We start from the raw sequence: 13,925 nt of genomic DNA, 5'->3' as shown, positions 1-13,925 counted from the left end.
CAGACATAGAGAATGGACTTGAGGACATGGGGAGGGGGAAGGGTAAGCTGGGACGAAGTGAGAGAGTGGCATGGACATATATACACTACCAAATGTAAAACAGATAGCTAGTGGGAAGCAACCTCATAGCACAGAGAGATCAGCTCGGTGCTTTGTGTCCACCTAGAGGGGTGGGATAGGGAGGGTGGGAGGGAGAAGCAAGAAGGAGGAGATATGGGGATGTATGTATATGTATAACTGATTCACTTTGTTATACAGCAGAAACTAACTCCCCTCTTCTTATATTAGAATGTAGAGAGAATATCTTATACACAAAGTTACAAAATATGCCAGAAACATTTTAAGAAGACCCATTGATATCCACATGCCCATTTTATTACAGAATAAGGTTGGAGTTCCCTTCTTCCTTGAAATGTTGCAAACCTTCCATGCTGCACTGTATATCCAGGTAGAGATGAAGGATGGGAGAATGTCCTTCCTGCCACTCACAGAGAATAGCTTTGAGCCTTCAGGCATAAGACCCAATTATCCTTATTATCTTACTTTGCATAGGTAAAAATGTTGGAATTGCACACGAAATTAAATAGCATCCTTTTCAGTCTGTTGACGTGCATTGGCTTGATGACTTAAAATAAATGGAAATATAAGAGAGCTGAAAGAAATTCCAGGCAGTGGTTTTCATAGCCAAGAGTCATATTTTTACACTCCAGGTGTTTAGATGAGCATTTTTATATATGATAAAGCAGTAGAATGGTAATTATAGTTGGAAGACTTGTATTATGTTTGTTAAATTCTTTGGTTATCATAACTATTACAGCCTTTTTTTTTTTTTTATTTCACAGCTAACCAAACCTAAATTATTTGTTTCTTCAGTCAATGATATCACTATCCGTTATTTATTGGAACATCATTGACTTCATGAATACAGTGCTTTCCTATGAGGCAACTATACAAAGCACAAAATTATCTTGTTCATTAAAATGTAACTGGAGAGAACATCTGTTAGAATTGTGGGAATCTGAATGAAAAACATAGGTAATGCATTACTTGTCACCATGGTTTTCATGTGCGTATTGTGATTTCAACTAACAAGCTATTATTACTTGAATGCATTTCGTGGACCTTCTATACTGATGAGGAGAGCTTAAACTCAGTAACTCATTCATTCAAAACATTTTTATAGACCTACTATGAGCCAAGCACAGTTCTAGTGACTGAAGATACAGAGATGAGTAAGTCATTTTCTTAGCAAAAATTATGAAGGGCTTCCCACATTAAGACAGGGAGGGGGAATATTTTTTACAAGAAACCTATAGGGAGTCATCGAAGGATTTTCAACAGAGGTGAGATGCTATTGGATATTTGTTTGAAACTATTAGTTTGAAAAATGTGTGGAGGGAGAATTGGGCAGATCCAGGTGAGGGGCAGAGACCAGATGGAGATGATATTATAGTAACTCAAGTAAGAAATGATAAGTCTTTTAATACAGGGATATATGCATGGAGGAAATAGACTCTTCATGGTTTAAACGTTAATCAAATGTGGTGATATTTGGCAAGGCTTGGAATTGGACACCTAGATGAATGTTTCTACCATTGTGAAACATAATAAGAGTGGTAGATTTGGATCACTGGGATGAGGAGATTGAATATTTTATCTGAAGACATGCTTTACAGTATTAATTATAGTTGCAATATGAATTTTTAAAGTAAAGCATACCATATCTTATCTACTCATGAAATCACTGGGTTCTACATTATTGATGTTTTGCCTTTGTTATATAAAGGAATTAGTGATTTAAAGGGAAATGAGTCATCATGTATGGCATCAGCCTCATTTTTCAGGTGAGTAAAGTAAGCCTCAAGGAGAGAAAAATATGTCTCCTAAGATTAAGAATAGAGGCTTCTACCAAACTGAATACTGACCAGATTATCTTCAAATCCATTGTCAGTTAGAGATCAAGGAAGCCTGTTCCTGATTCTTTACCTCTTTCTTCACCTCTTCCTCAACACTCTGAAACCAAAACTACTCATGTAGTCTTCTCTAGACGTTATTTCAGGCCTTGAGTCAATCTCAGAGAAAGCTGGAAAAACAAAACAAAACATGTTATGTGATTTCCCAGCTCAAAGTCTGTCAATGAACAGAAGGCAAAACTTCTAAGTGTGCCTGAAAGCACCACTATAATATGTCATTTGCCGTGACCTTCAGTGTTGCCTTTTCAGAGATTACCCTTGCTACTCTGGATTTCAGGCACAGGGAGTTGCTGGCAGAGTGTTAAAGGTACTGGCTGTGAGGTTCATATAGGCTGGAGTTCAACTCCCCAGGGGTGACCTTGGATGAGGTACTTCTCTACGTCTCAGTCTTCTTTTCCATAGAACACGGATAATTAAGGGACACACCTCTGGGGAAGTGCAATTGAGACAGTATATGTGAAATGGCATGGACTTTGGAGCATGTAAATTCCCCATCCTTTCAAGTTAACACTCATTTAATATTAATTAATAACTTCGTTAGATTTTGTTGTTATTGAACCCGTAAATTTGGGTTAATCCCTCTTTCTGTGTGCCCCTGCATTATCCTCTACATACCTGCGATATTGTGATTTACAATAAGAAATATACATTTGGTCTTTGGTCCCATTTCCAACACAGAGCTCTGAAAACCCTGGACATTTCCAAACTGAAGAAAGCCATAAAGGTATCTCCTGTTGTGTTAATTACATAACTTTTGGACCACACCTAAGGATGAGGATTGGTTGCCAGGGGAACCATCCATGTGCTTAGAGGGTTGGAACTTTCAACACCACCCCCTGACCTCAGGGAGGAAAGAAGGGCTGGCGATCAAATCGGTTACCAATGACCAATGATTAAATCAGTCAAGCTTATATAATGAAGCCTTATAAAATCCCCCAAAGGACTGGATTTGGAGAGTTTCTGGGTTGGTGAACATGTGGAGATTTGGGGGGAATGAGGAACTACGAGAGGGCATAGAACCTCTACCCTCTTTCCCACAAACCTTGCTCTACACACCTCTTCCACCTGGATTTTCCTGAATTACATCCTTTACAATACGCTGATAATCTAGTAAGTAAAATGTTTCTCTGAATTCTGTGAGCTACTCTGACAAATTAATCAAACCCAAGGAGGGAATTGTAGGAACCTCTGATTTGTAGCCAGCTGGTCGGAAGCATAGGCAACACCCTGGGCTTTCGATTGGTGCCTTAAGTATGTAGGGGGAAAGTCAAGACTGAGCCCACAACCTGCAGAATCTTATGCAGTCTCCAGGTAGACTGTGTCAGAATCACGTTGAATTGAAGGACATCCAACTGGTGCTTGAAAATTACTTGGGGTTGTAGGAGAAACTCCCTGCCCCATGTTGAAATTGGGATCAGAAACCCAAAAGAATACCCCTACCATGGTACCTACAAGACTTTACTGCAGATACTGGTTATTGGTGGTTATTTGTGGTTATTGGATATTGGTTATTGGTACTGGGTAGCTGAACCTCAACACTAAGTTCCCTGATGACGACTGGACTCATTATCCTGTGTTTTAAAAATGACCCCAAAGCTTTTTTTAGTACTGTGGCTATAGTCCATGAGATTTTCTCGTTTAAGACCCCGTTTTCCCGTTTCTGCCACGTCTGGATTTCATGTGCTTGTCCAGCTTGTCCACGGTCCCCCTGCCCCATGTCTGCCATCGCTAAGGTCATTCCAGTTCCCAGGCTCAGGAAGCACCACACCAGGCCTGGCCACATCATTATCATTACAACTATAGCCTGCCTACAATCACCACCATACGAACTGTGCTTCCTCTATCAGGGATTTGTTGAGCTGTATCTAAATTTTCTGCCTTCTTTGTTCACTGCTTTGAACCCCAAGTTTCCATTGTCAGTGTTATCATCAGCCATAGCAGCCTTGGAGTCTTCTAAACCCCTGGAGAGTCTTGTCTTTTCCCAGAAATGACAAAGCATGGGCTTTGGAAACAGACAGATGACCTGGGTTCAAACCCCTACTCGGCTCGTGTAACAGATACTGATTACGGAGTTTCCTTGGTTAAAATGCTAAATCACTCTGAGCCTCTGTTCCCTCATAGCTAATATGGACAAAATCATGCTTTCTCATAAAGTTATGGTGAACACAACGTGTGAAGCTCTAAATATCACCCATATAATTACCTCCATTCATACTGCTACAACCCCCGTTCAAACCACCATCATCGTAATCCTGGACCTCTGCAATGAGTCTTAACTGCTCTCTCTGGCCAGAACACTTTAAAAATGTTAATCCGGTTACCCTTCTTTAAACCAGGTACTGTCTTTCCATTGCACTTGGAGTAAAAACCACTCACCAAGGCAAGTCTCCTTTCTCTTGCCTCTACTCCAGACTTGTTTCTGAGACCCCCCAGCTTGCTCACTGTGTTTGAGACACTCAGGCTTTCTCCCTGGTCCTTAAGCCTGTCATGGTCACAAAAGCCTCAGAGGCACACGGCTTGCTCTTTCCTCCAGTGGGTTAGTAGCCCACCCCACTTTTGGTCCCAACTCCACTGTAGCCCATGTGCCTCAGCCTTCACTGCCCATTACTCTCTGTTGTGTCATCTTGTGTCATTCTGCGCAGATAACTTTTTGCTCTCTGAATTATTAAATTTTCAGTAATGCTTGTCTTATTTACTTATTTATTTACACCATCTATTTCTTTTTCCCTCGTGTGTATGACAGCTTCATGTGAAATGGGACTTAGTTAGACCTGCTTCAGGAAAACAGAGTTGTTAAGAACACAGACACTAGATTCAGACTTCCCAGGGCTGATTCCTGGTTTCACTTCTTAGTAGCTGTATCACTCTGGGTAATTTGTTTAACCTATTTTTCTTCTCTAAAAAATCAACTAATTATAAAGCACTTAATTTAGAACAGTATACTTAGCACATAGTAAATTATCTGTAAATGGTATTATTATAATTGTTGATATCATCCCCTCCCCTACAATAGTGATAGGCACAGAAGGCACTCAGCGAATATGTACTAGCATAGTGCTTGGACCACAATCAGTGTTCAATGAATGGAGTTTGCCCATGTTACTGTCCATAATACTAGTGCTAAAAAAAGATAATAATAACACCGTTGTTCATCAGCAGCAACATTAACAATTCTGAGTGTCAGGATTTTGGAAAGATCTATAGAAACCATGGACTAACCTACTCTTGCTTTACTTTTCTTACTTTTTCTTCATACACAGATTTCAATGCCTGTAAGATGTTTCCAAAAAAACCTGGAAATACAGAGGTTAATTAAAAAAACCCTCACACTCCAATACAGATACAAGTATTTAAAACAATCACCCTGCTCATAGAAATAGGGATAAAGTGCTTTGGAATCTTTAAGGAAGTGATTCCCCATTCTTCCTAAGGGGGGCAGAATGTTTTCACAGAGTAGGCACCAAATGAATTGTAGTTGGAATAAAAATTAGGAATTCTTCAAGTGAAGAAGACAGGGAAGCGATTCCAGGAAGATAGAAAAGACTGTGTTTGTTTAAAAAAAATCACTATTCAGGGAAGCATGAGACATTAGGAGGAATTGCAGTAGTGTACAGGGAGTAGGAAATAGACTGGGGATTCAATTGCTATTGAGGTCAGATCAGCAACTGTAACGATTTTGGGATTGAGTTTTATAATACAGTTAATGGGGGAATATCAAAGGTTTTTAAAATTTGGATGTCAAATGATCATATTTGAATTAATTTAAGTACCTTAAATTAAATTATTAATTTTAATTAATTCGTTATAATTAATTAAACAAGAATAGTGTGTGTGTGTGCGCGCGCTTTTGAATGAGCAGGAAAAAAGAGAAGACAGAAGTAAGAACATCCCTTCGAAAGCTTTCATGACATTCATAACTGGAATTGGGCTCAAGCTGTGTCAGTGAAGAAGATAAAAGGGAAGCAGATTTTAAGAGTATTTAGGACAGAGGGTCAAACAAGCTTGGCAGCCCTGGAGATATAGTTATTAAGAGAGGAAGAAAGCCAAAGATGCACTGATATATCTGTTTTGGAAGGTAAATTCTTTATGCCAGTCTTGTATATGGGGAATATGAAATTAGAAATAGGTCAGTGGCACACAAGTCTGAATTTGGAAATGATACTTTTGATTTGTGAGGCATTGATCTGTAAATTTTTAATTTGTTAGTAATTTATTAGCTGTTTCCTATGTGAATATGTTTGTGGAAGGGCTTATATGTAGGGTAGCCGTATCAATTTAGTTAGGACAGTGCTGGTTCTTGACTTATCCTGGAGTAATTATTAATATCACCCCCTCTTCTTCACTAAAGTATCCTAGTTTGCATCGTAATTGTATGGTTCCTAAGTTATAAGGAAATCCAAAACTAAAGAATTGAGAACTCTCAGCCTCAATAGAAATTTATAATTTAGTGTAAGAGGTAGACATATTTGAATAATTTTTTTTTTCAAATGTTACCAGGATGAAGAAACACAGGAATAAAAACGTGTCAAGGGGCTTCCCTGGTGGCGCAGTGGTTGGGAGTCCGCCTGCCGATGCAGGGGACACGGGTTCGCGCCCCGGTCCGGGAGGGTCCCACGTGCCGCGGAGCGGCTGGGCCAAAATTTAAAAATAGGATTCTAGGGATCCTACTCAGTAAGATGACCATAACATTTACCATCTGTCTGAGTCAGCTTGGACTGCTACAACAAGCTACCGTGAACTGGGGATGAGGGAACATCAAAAAATAGAAGTGTATCTCTTATCGTTCTGGAAGCTGGAAGCCAGGGATCCTGGTGCCAGCATGGTCAGGTTTTGGTGAGGGTCCCCTTTCTGGTTTGCAGATGCCATCTTTTCCTTATGTCCTCAGATGGCAGAGAGCAAAGACAGGAAGGGAGCTCTCTCCCATCTTTTCTTACAAGGGCACTAGTCTCATTCATAGGGCTTTACTCTCATCACCTCCCAAAGGCCCCATCTTCTAATACCATCACTTTGGGGGTCCAGCTTTCAACATAGGACTTTTGGGGGGAACAGAAACATTCAGTCCATGATATCATCCAAACTGGACTTTTAAGATAGAAAAGAGATATTAATGATCACAGTAGGACAGCAGATACAAACTAGCCCTGCCCAGATAAGCTGATATACATGCACTTGTGAGTCATTGAATTCAGTATGAGAGACCATCATTCTCTAGGAGCCTGGAATAGATTTCTTTGTGTTTGGCAGGTAGACAATGTAGGTGCCACACACCTTACTGGAATTGTCTTTTTCTACCTCAGACCCTACTCTTACATGTAGATGGAGGTGAGTACTCAAAACTGCTCTCCTCTCAGGGTAATATTCTTACTTATCCACTTCTTACTGTGATAGGATATAGGAGGGAACTTGGATAGCTGCTTGTATTAAAGCTTTAATCCTAATGTAGCTCTCATTTAATCAATCACTGGCCTTCCCAAGAGCCCTTTGGACCCTCATCCAAAGAGATCGCCAGCATATTCTTTTGCTGGACCACAGATGAACTAAGAAATTCACTGTATTTGTTTTATATCATACCCAATCAAGGCATTTTACAATCTGGATTCCATCTTCCTAGGCTCCTTCTATATTAATGCCTAGTATAACATGTAGCAATAATAAAATCATGCTTGTATATTATGGTTATTATGCCATTTCTATTATCAGTGTCACAATGATATGTGAAATTGACACACCATTATGTGAAACTATGGGTTTCCTTTTCTGTTAGAGCTGTCAGGGAAATCTCTGGGTATGAGGAGCTTGGGCTGAAATCTAAAGGAGTTGTTTATGGTATGAAGGGCAGTTTCTGTAAAACCACTGGTTCACAGGTTGAAATCAAATACGGTCCTGCTTCATTAAAATCAAATGTTAACCCTGTGTGTAACCCATGTAACCTCTGCAGACATGGATATTTTTAAGAGTGCTACTCTGAGAGGATCAGTCCAGCCATGATTGATGTGCCACCTTGTTCAACAAAAAATTTTAATTCTGTATCATTCATAAAACCCATTCTTATTTTAGAGGTTTTAAAAAATCCTTTCCTGAGATATAAATGTTTAATAGCTCCTTTAAATATTATATTACTCTCCTCCGTACAACGTATTCCAAAAATGTGAATGCTTCAATGAAAAAAGCCTGAAAAATTTGGCATATCTTGTGAACCCTGTTTTCAATGAACACTGTCTCATGTTTAGCTACATCTGTCCCATAACTAAGATCTGTTGTAGTGAAATACCTTCCATAGTGATATAATGATGCACATAACATCCACATTATTTCAACCCTACGTGTCTGTTCCTTGAAACATGGAGTTTCTCATCCGCATGTGTTCCCTGGGTGAACACAGCTCACCCAGGACATTTTAAATACAGCTCTAAAGTGCTTTGATAATCAGTACCTGAGGAGCTTCATCAGTCCTGGACTTGATTTATAGGATGAGATCCTACCTTGAACTTAAACGTGGCGCTGTTATGAGATGGGACTTTGATGTTCTTGGTAGGCAGAGGGTTTGTTTTGCATTTGGGAGGAATGTAAATAATGTGTGGCCAGAGGGATGACTGGAAGTTTTAAAATGTGACCTCAGAATTCTTTGGTGATCGCCTCTAAACAGACGGGGATGGTTCCCTTCCCTTTGCATCTGGGCTATGTGACTGATTTACCAACAGAATACAGTAGAAGTTATGTTCTTTTTGGGGGCCCAGGACTCTGGGAATGCTGCTGTCTCAGAGCCCAGACTCCATGTAAGGAAGCCAAAACTAGGCCACAGAAAGAGACCACATGGAGAGGCCAAAAATAGGGGTTCCAGGTATGAGCTAAGAGCCAGAATCAATCACCAGTTGTACGAGCGAGAACACCTTTAGATGACTCATCCTCCAGCTTTGGAGTCTCCCCAGATGAAATTCTATATATTGCGGGGCAATATACGCCATGCATGCTGTGCCTTGTCTGAGTTCCTGACCTAGAGAAAGTTTGAGAGAGAAAAAATTATTGTTTTAGATAATAATGTTTAATAATGTGGTGGGAGAAATAATGTGTTTAATAGTCTGACGGTAAAAATACAAACTATTGAAACCATATCATTTTATTTTTTCTTTTAGCCAATCGCAGCAGTTGCTCATATAGTAAAAAAATCAATAAATCTGTATTGAATAAATGAATGAACAAATGACTATGTGAGCAATAAATTTATGAAAATCCATTGTAAGGGTAAAGTACAATATAAAATTTAGACATTCTCCTCAGTAGTCCCACCACTGTATTAACACAGTGTTTGAAATAAATAACCTATATGCAAAAGGCATTCTTCTGGTTTTCACGTCACATGAAGGCAAGGGTAAAAGGTGATAGGGAACTTACTTGGCTTGGACACGTTCCTTGTGCGTAGGCTACAGCTCCGTCATACAGAAAGGGAGGGGGCAGGACGGCAGGCCAAAGATGGAGCTGACAAGGAGTCAGTGTGGTTCAGCGCACGGTACAATGTCACAGCTGGGTTATTGACATCAATATAGTCAAGATATATAACATTTCCATCACCACAGTGATCCCTCATGATACCTCATTTCAGCCATACCTACTTTCCTCCATCCCCACCCTCTCCTTGGCAACCATTAATCTGTTTTCCATTTATATGGTTCTTTCATTTGAAGAAAGTTCTATAAATAGAATCATAAAGTGTGTAACCTTTTAAGACTGGCTTTTTTCACTCAACATCGTTCTGTGGAGCTGCATGCAGGTTGTTGCATTTCATGTATTTTGTGTTATTCCTCCTCTTTATTGCTGAATAGTACTCCATGGTATGGATGTACTACAGCTTAACTGTGCAAGGACATCTGGGTTGTTCCCAGTTTCAGGCTGTTACAAAGTAAGTTGCTAAAAGCAGTTGTGTACAAGTTTTAGCATGAATATAAATTCTTAAGGAGCATGCCAAAATGTTTTCCAGGGCTTCCCTGGTGGCGCAGTGGTTGAGAGTCCGCCTGCTGATGCAGGGGACGTGGGTTCGTGCCCCGGTCCGGGAAGATCCCACATGCCGCGGAGCGGCTGGGCCCGTGAGCCATGGCCGCTGAGCCTGCGTGTCCGGAGCCTGTGCTCCGTAACGGGAGAGGCCACAACAGTGAGAGGCCCGCGTACTGCAAAAAAAAAAACAAAAACAAAAACAAAATGTTTTCCAGAGAGGCTGGGCTCTGTTACATTCTCACCAGCCATGTATGAGTGATCCAGCTTTTCCACAGTCTTTGTGAATGTGAGAGCATTTGATATGGTCACTAATTTTTATTTTAACCTTTCTGATAGGTGTGTTGTGATATCTGATTATGGTTTTAATTTGCATTTCCCTAATGATATTAAAATCTTTTCATGTGCTTATTTATCCACTGTATATCCACTTTGGTGAAATTTCTGTTCATGTTCTAGACCTATTGTCTATTTGGATTAATGGATTTTTTTCATGTACCTTTTAAAAAAAAAACATGAGATTTGAGAGTTCTTTATGAATTCTAGATATTAGTCTTCTTCAAATATGTGATTTTCAAATATTTTCTCCCACTCTGTAGCTCATCTTCCTCTGCTCTTTTTACAGGGTCTTTCATAGAGCAGACATTTCTAATGTTGATGAAGTCCAATTTATCTATTTCTGTCAGTGAGTTGTAATATTGGTGTTATTTTTCATAAATGCTTGGTAAAATTCTCCAGTGAAATTATCTAGGTCTGAAAGTTTCTTTTGGGGACATTTTGTAATTACAGCTATGATATCCTTAGTAACTATAAGGCCATTCACATTTTTTATTTCATTATGGCAGTTTGTTTTTCAATAAATTAGTCCGTTTCATTTAAGTTGTCAAAGTTTTTAATTTTCATTCAGTTCAGCGAATTTAAAAAATCGCTTAATGCATTGAGACTCCCTTTTCAACTCTTGAAATATTTAGAATTGTGTTATTTAGTCTCCAGTGGTTTGGTATTTCCCTTTTGTGTTTCTGTGATTAATTTCTAGTTTGATTCCAGTATGGTCAGAGAATGCTTTCTGTATGATTTCAGTTCCTTTTAATTTGTCAGGATTTGCTTTATGTCCCAAGATATGGATTATCCAGATATTTGTGTCCCATGTGCACTTGACAATAATGTGTTTTCTGCTGTTGTGTGAAGTGTTTTATAAATGTAATGTAGATCTTGTTGGTTGATGGTGTTTATGAGTTCTGTATTCTTGTTGACTTCTTGTCTACTTGTTCTATCAATTATTCAAAAACAGATGTTGAAATCTCCAAATGTAACTGGATGTGCCTGTACCTCCTTTCAGTTTAATCTGCTTTAACTTCACGTATTTTACAGTTATGAGATCTGGTGCGTCACCCTTAGGATTGCTCTGTCCCGTGGAGTTTGATATTTGGGAGGTCCCCAAATATCCCTCTCTGCCTCTGGTGATTTCCTTTGCTCTGGTGTCTAGTTTATTTGATATTTATATTTATTTGATATTTAATAGTATATATTTAGTATCTACTCCTGCTTTCCTTAATGTAATATTTTCATACTATGTCCTTCCTTGTTTTGTTACTTTCAGCCTTCCTATATTGTTATATTTGAAGTAAGTTTCTTATAGACAACATATTGTTTGTTCATATGTTTTCATCTACTCTGACATTCTCTGTCTGTAAATGTAAAAGAATAACAGTGGAATGAGAGTTAAGGAAATACTTTATTAATATCTTAACCAAATAAATTCCAAAACAGAGAGCTCTGATATGAACTGGATTGGAGCACATCTTTAAGTTAGTTTGAAGTCTAAGCTAGGTTTCCCTTTCCTACTGTAGCTAAACGTCAGGCATACTCAGGAACATGAGTGGAAGGATGGATAGACAGACTCTGGTCTAATACTCCACTCACCTTATAGGTATGTAGAAACATGTAGAAAAAGTGAACTGGCTGTGTCTATCCCTACAGATCCTGCCCCAGTCCCTTTAGAAAGAATGTGATTTCCAATGCATCAACACTCTGCTTAGTGATAAGCTACTTCCCACAGATGTCCTGGCCCTAGGCAATGAGTTAATTGGTAAGTAGTAGGTAGGTAGCAGTGTAGGAGACTGATGAAGGGAAGTTAAGACTCTTCTTTTCTGACCGGAGACATTTTTTTGTTATGGTTAACTTTTTTTCTTCAGGCTAAACTTAAGAACTTTACATTTCTTTCTGTTCCTTTTTCATCTTTTTTTTCACTTCAGACTGTCTCTATAGACAGCCCAGTTTTCCAATAGATTTCTGGATTTCATCATCTTCCCCCTCTACTTCTTCCTTTCACACATGACATTCCAGGGATTTCCTGAGATCAGGTACCCACATCATTCCTGCTCAAGGCAGGGAGTGACCTTAATTAGAAACCTTACCTATGATTTCCTTTAGGGCTACATTACAATTTTATTGTGCCTGAGAGAATCAGCTAGGCTCTTCCCTCTCTTCTAATTAGGTCTCTGGACACTGCAGCAACTCAACAATGGTAGAAATTGAAGTGGGTGATTTATCACTGAACAGTTCCCTGGGTGATCCAGGCCTACCTCTCCAAGTTGGGAGAAAGACCGTTGAGACCCACAAAGTCACTCAGACAAGTTTTTGATGATTCTTCAAGAACCAGTTAAGTCAGGAGTAATTTATACCAAGAGCCAAATGATCATATTAGGATACCTCCCAGGAAATTTTACGTGGAAAAGCACAGTAGAAGACTATTGAAAGGTCCCCTATACCATCTATAATAAATCAGTGATTGATTTATCAAAATAATCCCAATTCAGAAATGCATTCTTTCAACAGATCTGATTATTCCTAGTAGCAAGACTCCACAAAAAACAGGGTTACCATCCTCTCTCTTTAGTCAGAAAAACATTACTCCATGGCAAGTATATTCATACTTAAAGATTTTTAATTACTTTTATTTAGAACATCAGACTTGAACCTTAAAATGGCTATATGAGATGGATGGAATGTGGATTATTGTTACCTAATGAAGTTAAAATACAAGAGTTTAAATGACTTACTTAAGGCAACACTATTTAGAATTGATAGTGACTGAATTTGAATCCATGATTGTCTAACTTCAACTTCCATGATCCCCGGATATCTCTTAAAGAAGTGTTAAAAGGGACAGTGGAATCAGAAACAGGGAGGCCCTTCTTGCTAAAGATGGTTCAGTAAGAAACATATGGGACTCTACCAAATTCAATGTCAAATTAAAAAGAAGAGTAGAAGGAGGTAAAAGAAAATGGGGGAGAAGTAGAAATAATGACAAACACGAAGTTAATGCATAAAACATGAGTAAAAATGATTTTGTTAAACTTTTAAAATACTTCAAGTACCATACAAGCTCTCTGACTTTGGGGTCTCCAAGATAGGAACCATGGTATACGTAGCAGTAGAGTGAACAAATTACACTGGTTTTCCTGGGACTGTTCTGCAATCCCACACAAACCAGGACATTTGGTCAGCCTATGCAGTAGAGGAAGACTGAGGGTTAAAGGGGATGCTTGGATCCTACTGCCACTTCCAGTCTAAGACATCCATATTTGTCAAGTCACCTCAACTCTCTGTCAGTTTCCTTATCTCTCAAAAGTGGATCAGTTTACCCAGTTCAAGTGTTGTGAAGTTAAATACAAGATCAACTTAGCAAAAAAGCTTTCAGCCAGCAGGTCAATGCTTTTGTGTTTCAAGGCTGAAAAGAAATGTTGCAGGGCCAAAAAACACATTATATTTGGGAGTTGATGGCTTATCAAGGGGGGAGAAGAGAACCTAATTGAGGAGCTGCTTCGTGGAAGGGAGAGAGGGGAGGTAATGGAAATACTGGCAGGTTAGAGGTTTAGGAACTGTAGAGATCTGTGCCCCGCTTGCCCACTGTCCCTCCATTGTGGGGTGAGTCCTGGATATCAGCAAAGGCTTGACATGAAG

The 13,925-nt window shown here is 39.2% G+C and overlaps 1 long non-coding RNA gene across 1 annotated transcript in view; it reads left to right on the top strand.

Moving 5' to 3' along the window:
* LOC113633869 (uncharacterized) overlaps positions 1 to 13,925 on the top strand; it is a 237,564-nt gene that overhangs the window by 107,555 nt on the left and 116,084 nt on the right. The window lies entirely within an intron of this gene.

This window comes from Aethalodelphis obliquidens, unplaced genomic scaffold (assembly GCF_003676395.1).
Source record: "Aethalodelphis obliquidens isolate GAN/ISIS:26980383/991018 unplaced genomic scaffold, ASM367639v1 scaffold41, whole genome shotgun sequence".
NCBI classification, from domain to species: domain Eukaryota; kingdom Metazoa; phylum Chordata; class Mammalia; order Artiodactyla; family Delphinidae; genus Aethalodelphis; species Aethalodelphis obliquidens.
The sequence above is the reverse complement of the archived record's forward strand: the minus strand, read 5'-3'. Positions and strand labels throughout refer to the sequence as shown.